At 39.1% G+C, this 7,368-nt stretch overlaps 1 pseudogene; it reads left to right on the plus strand.

Moving 5' to 3' along the window:
- Positions 1-4,787: 4,787 nt before the first annotated feature.
- Positions 4,788-6,643, plus strand: LOC147619137 (uncharacterized; annotated as a pseudogene).
- The last annotated feature ends 725 nt before the right edge of the window (positions 6,644-7,368 follow it).

The following is a 7,368-nucleotide window of genomic DNA, read 5'->3' on the forward strand; positions in this document are numbered from 1 at the left end:
CGCTAGGAAAGTGTGGGTTTATTTCATGAAGGAGAAAAGTGAGGTGTTTGCTCACTTTCAAAGATTTAAAGTCTTGGTCCAAAAGGAAAAAAGGTATAAAAATAAAATGCATGAGATCAAATGGTGGGGGAGAGTATTTCTACAATGAGTTCAGTGATTTCTGGAATCAAGAGACAATTTACATGTAGATACACTCTGCAAACAACATAATGGTACTGCAGAAAGAAAAAATAGGCACATTGTAGAATTGGCACATGTCTTGATGTTTGAAAAGAATATGCCACACTATTTTTGGATAGAAGCAGTAAAGCAACTGTTGTGTACACTATGAATAGGATCCCCACTGTCGCTGTTCATGGTATGATGCTTGAACATAAGTTTATAGGCATAAAACTCGATGCGTCTCACTTGAAAGTGTTTTGTGTGTATTGCATATGTGCATGTTCTTGAAAAAGTGAGAACAAACTTGGATCTAAAGGCAGAGAAATGCATCTTCATTGATTATGCCTTAGAACAGAAAGGTTATAGATGTTATAACCTTGACACTCGTTATGAGATGCGAGTAAATAGAGATGTTTTCTTTGATGAGATGAGTAGTTGGTATGCACCAGCAGTGGAGGCAATAAAAGATGCAGATGTAAGAAATACTAATGTTGCACCACATGTAGAGCAGCAAACATAGGTGCTTAGGGGACCTAAAGAGTCCTCTAGTAGTAGTGGTTCCAGTGTTAGTCATGGTCAGGTAGTTAAGGATAGATGTAGGTACACATGTATCACACAAATGGAAGAAAAAGGTAGATCAACCTTTTATATATGATCTATGAGTAGGTCACTCATATGTGGATGGTGACTTTATTTGCTCTGAGCAAAGCCTTGATGAGGAGCTTCGCATTCCATCTCTGGTTACTCTTAGTGTAAGGAGAACCATGGCTATTTTGAGGACATCTAGCAGTGATCCAGGTGTACGCAAGTCTACGGGGGTCAAGTACCCTGTCAGGTTGAGATATGATGGATATACAATCCATCATTATGCTTACGGCTAAAGCAATACAAGAGTTGGAGTCTGCTTGTTTTGAGTAGGAACTTGGAAATAAAAAATGGGAAGATACCATGAATGAGGAGATGGTAGCATTGGAGGCAAAGGCAACATGGGAGTTAGTGCCTTTGCCTAAGGAAAATAAGGCAATTGGATGTAAGTGGGTGTATAAGGTCAAGCATAACGCAGATGGTTCAGTGAGTTGGTGTATAAGGTGAGATTGGTTGCCAAGGGCTATACTATCCGTCCCTCTCGTAGTCTAACCAAATTCATTCGGTTTAGTTCTAATAACGATTTCCTTCAGATAAACATCTATTTTTGGGTAAATACCAATTTAGTGATTTAACCAAATAAAGTATCTAAAGATATTCTTTCTATCACTTAATTTCTCAACCTTAATTCCCTAGATAGATTTATGGTGGAAATTTATCTTTTGACACTAAAAATTAATTCAAATTCTTCTTTTCTTAAATATCATAAAAATTCTTCTTTTAACTAAATACCAATATCTATTTTTTTTGAATAAGCTTGAAATCCCTCTTTTTCTCATTTAATGAGTGCAATCCAAATATCATGGGAATTCCACTTTTATCATAAATTAAATCTATCTAAAATTTCTTTTTAAATTAAATAAAAATATTCAATATTCCAAATATACCAAGAATTCTTCTTTTTTCATTTAAATGATTGAATTCCAAATATGATGGGAATTTCTCTTTCATCATTTAAATCTATTCATGCATAAAATAATTTTAACTAAAATATCTCATAAAAATATCCATTAATCCTAATATGACAAGAATTTTACTTTTTCCATTTAAATGATTGAATTCCAAATATGGTGGAAATTAATCTTTCATCATTTAAATTTATTCATGCATAAAAATAAAATTAACTCAATTTTCTCTTAAAAATTAAATAAAAATATCCATTAATTCCATTATACTAAGAATTTCACTTTTATCATTTAAATGATTGAATTCCAAAGACGGTGAAAATTTCTCTTTCATCATTTAAATTTATTTATTTATAAAAATAAATTTAACTAAAATTCTTCTTTAATTTTAAATAAATATCCATTATTTTGATATTCTAATTTTTCTCTTTCTCCATTGGAATACATGGATCTTCATTATCATGGGAATTCCTCTTTTACCATAAAAATGAAACTACTAGAAATTCCTCTTTCTCTCTAATTAACTCTTTATGCATAAATATTAAAATCAATTTTCCATGGATATGATGAGAATTATTCATTTAACATAGGATGACTAATCCTAGAATATGGTAGGAAGTCCTCTTTTCACATTATGCATAAAAATGATTTATGTGTTAATTTTTAAAAATATTGCCATAACTCTGCTGCTATTTTACTGATAATTTTTAATAAATTAAATTTTAAAAAGCATAAGGTTTAGTTAATACAATATGGTAGAATAACTATCATTTGGACCAATATCCAATTTATGGACTTGATTCCTAAGTTTATCATAATTTAAGTAATATAAAAGCATTAAAAACCAATTCTTTGGCCTCTAATTTGACTAGCATAGAGTTTACTTTTAGAGTTAAGAATTGCTCCATGAGAAGCATCATTTGAATAGAGAATTGGTCATAGGAATGACCATTCTTTGGGGGAGAGAGAGATATGCTTAAAAAAACATTCTAATTAAGCATAAATATAAACTATACATTAAAATCCATTAGAGAGCTTCATTTGCATTGAAAAACCATTCAATTGAATTCTTCTCAAGCTTGAGAGGGGTTGAGAAGTGAAAAACATTTAGAAGATTAAGAAAAAAACCATAAAGTCACACCTTACCTCTTGTGTTAATTGATTCTCTAGTCTTAAGAGAGGCCCCCAACCAACCAATTGGTTAGTATGTTGAGGAAAGCTCCAAAGAAGGTTGAAGAAAGAAAGAAACTCCAATCTCTCCAAATTGTAGAGGATTTTTAGAGGATAATAGAAAATATGCTTATTCTAATGTAATATTGGCATAATCTAGTTCATAGATAAGAATACAAAACAATGAGGGTCTATTTATAGGTGAGAAAGGCCACTAACTGAGTTCAACTAAGTTCTAGAATTTTGCAGCTTCCGTTTGGCTGAATTTGGACAAGATTTGGACCAGTTTGGCTCCCTTTTTGATTTGGTTTGATCCAGAAGAGAGGAGAGATAAAAATATCTTAATATTTTTGAGCTTAAAACTCCTTCACATGTGTGAAATAGGTGCTTCCTTGAAGGCTCCCCTTTCCTTACCAAGGTGTTAAAATTATATGATTACTCCAAAATATCTCATTTTCTTAGTAATATTTCATAATTTTTAACTAATAAATCTTGTACTCAGTCAACTCTTCATCTTATGTAGGCATTTACTAATTTTTGGGTATTTTCTTTTATTCATTGGATTTATCTCATCCCAACACTTGGATTAATCTTATTGGTCCATAGGAATCTTAATTGGACCATAATCCAAAAATTTCAAAAAATCTTGACCCTTAGACTAAGGTCTTTCAAATCATTTTTTATTGATTCCAATTGCACCTTGAAAAATTTATTTTGATTTTCTGTTTGAGGGAAACATATTTTTGATATTTGTAAAATTTATATATCCAAAAATATCTCAATATTGAATTACCACTCTCTAGAAATTTTCATCTCACTAGGCAAAAACAAGGAAAATAATATTTTCTTGTATTCAAAAATAGAGAATGATTACAAGGGATTGAAGTAAATGCTTATTCATTATTCAGGCTGAGGAGGAATCTTACAATTTGCATTTGTGAAGATTTGAGAGAGATTTGGACCTACCATTCTCAAGTTTGAGAGGAGATTTGCAACGAGGTTGCGTAGAAGCTACCCAAGACACTTGCAAATAGGAACTTTGTAACATGGAGAGCCTGCTCATCATCATGGAAGCTGAAAATGGAGATTTCAACAAATATGAAGGCTATGGAGTCTCAAAGAAGCTAAGAAGATATCAAGGAGATAAACATATCAAGAAAGTTAGTTTGTATGATTATTTGCCTCATGAAGCTTGGATTTGAGCATAATATAATGCTCAATATGAAGAAGGGTTGTTGGTTGATGGGATGTATGGATCCATGATTCTTTGTAGTAATAGCAAGGAATGTGAAGGTGTAAGCTTATCCAAGAAGAAGATAAGCAGTGGTGGACTGAGGAATGAAACCCATGTTTGAGCACACTAAAAGGGGCAGTGTTGGTTAGTTTTCTCAACAAAGAGGAGAAAGCTATTTGAAAGCTATTTAATGCTTTCATATTTGCACCTTTGGTTTCTCAAGGAAACTTGTCAGAAAGCACCCTTGAGATGGATGCATGTCAAAAAGATGTACATGATGCAGTAATGACAGGCTCAATGGTAGCCATATTGATGGCTGGAAAAACCTCATGAAGAGGGTTTGGTTGTTGAGGCAAGAGCTTGTTCATATGCTCAAGAACATGAGCTGGAAAAGCATCAATGGAGAGAAACATTAATTGCTCAACTGAAGGGAAGAGCAGGTTTTTGCTTGAGAGAAAGACATAGAATCATACCCAAATCTGGGTAAATCATGCATGAGCCACTGAAATACATGCCGTGTAGATAGGGTGCAATATTTCACACAGTAAGTAGAGTACTGTGAAGTACAAAGTAGCGACCTGAATTTTTTGTGGCACAAGATCATTGAAGTGCTTCAATAGAAGCAATGACTACATCAAAATTATATGTGGCAATGTACATAGGGAGTGGAGATGGAAGAGCAGGGCACCTACAATGGCTCATCGGCAACATCCATGGTAAGCTATTAAGTATAGAAGATGATGAAGCTCTATTAGAGAGAAAGCAGAGCATTGAGAAAAGGAAGAGGCATGCATCACCAATTTGAATGGTTGGCATGAAGGCAAAGAAAGAGGGAGAGCAACGCGGGGCTACTTGGGTAATAGAGCAAGTCTAATGATAGAAGTCTCAGCTTGTAGTTCCATCACAGTCGGATGGAGACAATGCGTAGTAGCAGTAGAGCCATAGTCGAGTAGCGTGAAGAAGCACAAATACACTTCATAGCACAGAGCATCACACAGTTGTAGCAACAAACGCATGTGGCAGTGCGAGCAGCAGTAAATGAAGCGATAATGTTCGGAGCAGCATGAGCCAAGTGGGGCTGTAGTGACCACATCTGAGGGCAAGAGATAATGAGAGAGAGATGACCAATGAATGGGCCCCAAAGGCTGAGGAAGCCCCTCCCCTATAAGTCCCACGGGATGGGAGGGATGGGATCAACGGCATATAGAGAAAGGGGGGCGCCTTTTAATGTGAGCCGATGATTAGCTTTTAATCTCGGGAGGTCGGACGCTGGCTGGGTGGGCGCCCGCCTGAGTGGGAAAAGAGGAGACATCAACAAGAGCTGCTGTATGCTGCACGACCTTTTCTCCGAGGCGCCTACGCTGCCATCGATCCGGCCTTGCCTGGTCTGTTGGAGGTGCTGAGGGAGACGGGGGCGTCGGAGTGCTGGCACAAGCATGGCACCTTCCTGGAGCACCTGCAGGATGTGTACCGCATCCTCAAGCTGTGGAGGGCACCGGACTCCGTGGCGCGCTGCGGCCTCTTCCACTCCGCCTACTCGAACTCCTACGTCAATCTGGCCATCTTTCAGCCCGACATGGACAGGCAGAGGGTGCGGGACATCCTGGGCCCTCAGGCTGACCGCCTTGTCCACCTCTTTTGCGTGGTGCCGCGCCACCAACTCATCCACGACATGCTCCTCTTCCGCTTCACCGACCAGGAGCTCTTGTCTGCCCTTCAGCAGCAAGACCACCTCTGTAGACAGAAACTGAGGGCCGTGCTTCCTTTGGAGGGCCTCACCGTCAAGCACATCCGTACCGGTGAGGATGTCCATCTACCCGCTCTGTTGTTGCCGTTTTTATTCTGCTTACCATGGCGGATTTCATCGACCAGCTGACAGGCTGGCAGGATGCCCTTTTTGGCAACGAGAGTGGAACTCTTTGCTGGACTGAGAACAACTGGACGGCTTTGTGGCCCGGGGACGGCAAACCCGGACTGTGGATGAGCGCCATCTCTCGTATGGGAGTCCTCTTCAATCTGATCTTGAGGGAAGAGAATGTTGATGCCTTGGAACTTCCTCTGGTCTTCAACAATTGCACCAGTATTTTGGATCCGGCCGATCAGATCAAGGCACGGGATGTATACTGGGAAGCAGTCCACATGCAAGGGGGCGGTGAGGAGACACTGGAATTGGCTGAGCCTCTGCTACGGCAGGCATGTGAGCTCAACCCGTGGATTGGTGAGCCCCACGTGCTGCTTGCGCAGGTTTACTTGTCGCAAGGTAGGTTTGATGCAGCCGAGGGTGAGGCAAGCAGGGGCATGTGCTTGCTGCTAGAGTGGGGCACCAACTGGGACAAGCGCGTCTCTTGGGAGGGTTGGGTGGCCTGGTCCCGCGTGCTCCACAACAAGGCCCAAGAGAAGGTGTGGCCTCAAACTGCTTGGGGTATTAATAACTTGGGTCTTGTCAAGTAAGACCTCTAGTTTTGTCTCCTCAGTTCTTTAAAATCTGTATTTATCTAATTGGTTGTACTATGTACTTGGAAGTCCAATCTACAGTTCTTTAAAATCTGTATTTATCTAATTGGTTGTACTATGTACTTGGAAGTCCAATCTACTGCTGTGTAGTTGTAAGGTTGTTATTAGATAAGGTCAAATTGTAGCCAGTTGTGTTTCGTTGCTGAGGTCACTCGTACATGGTAAACTCCAGTGTAAAGATGGAACTTCTTGGAGCATCTCTTTTGGTAAATATACATTAGCATTCTATTTGAGGCCCGTAGATGCAAGCACTGCACTTATCGCTTTTCATGGTGGCTAGCAAGTCGTTATGTGCAGGCGATTACAAACTGCTGAGCTATAGGTAGCAATTCTGGTTTCAACATCTGTTACATATTTTGTGATCTTGTGCCAAGCCCTAGTATCAAGTTTTTCCATGAAAAGTTTTCATCAACTTCCTATCCCTTATAGTCTGAGTCAGTTGGGTAGACAGTGGTCCAACTTTTAACACCTTGAAATAGATTTACCCTCCAGGGGTCCAACATTTGATGGCCACCCTGGTGAGATTGCGCATGATCATGGCGGCAGTGTGCTGTAACAGCTTGATTGAAGTTTTCAGCATTGTGTATTATATTGGTTTTACTTCCGGCATGACCAACAGCCCTACAGGTCCGGGCTACTCCCCCGGTGCTGCCTCAACAGGCCGAAGTGTCTGCGAGCAATATAACAGGAAGTGAAGTTCTGGCTCATCCTTTCTCCAAGCACTTTTCTGCTGCGTGA

Source organism: Cibotium barometz, chromosome 34 (genome assembly GCF_041138505.1).
Source record: "Cibotium barometz isolate CiBa-2024 chromosome 34, ASM4113850v1, whole genome shotgun sequence".
NCBI lineage: Eukaryota > Viridiplantae > Streptophyta > Polypodiopsida > Cyatheales > Cibotiaceae > Cibotium > Cibotium barometz.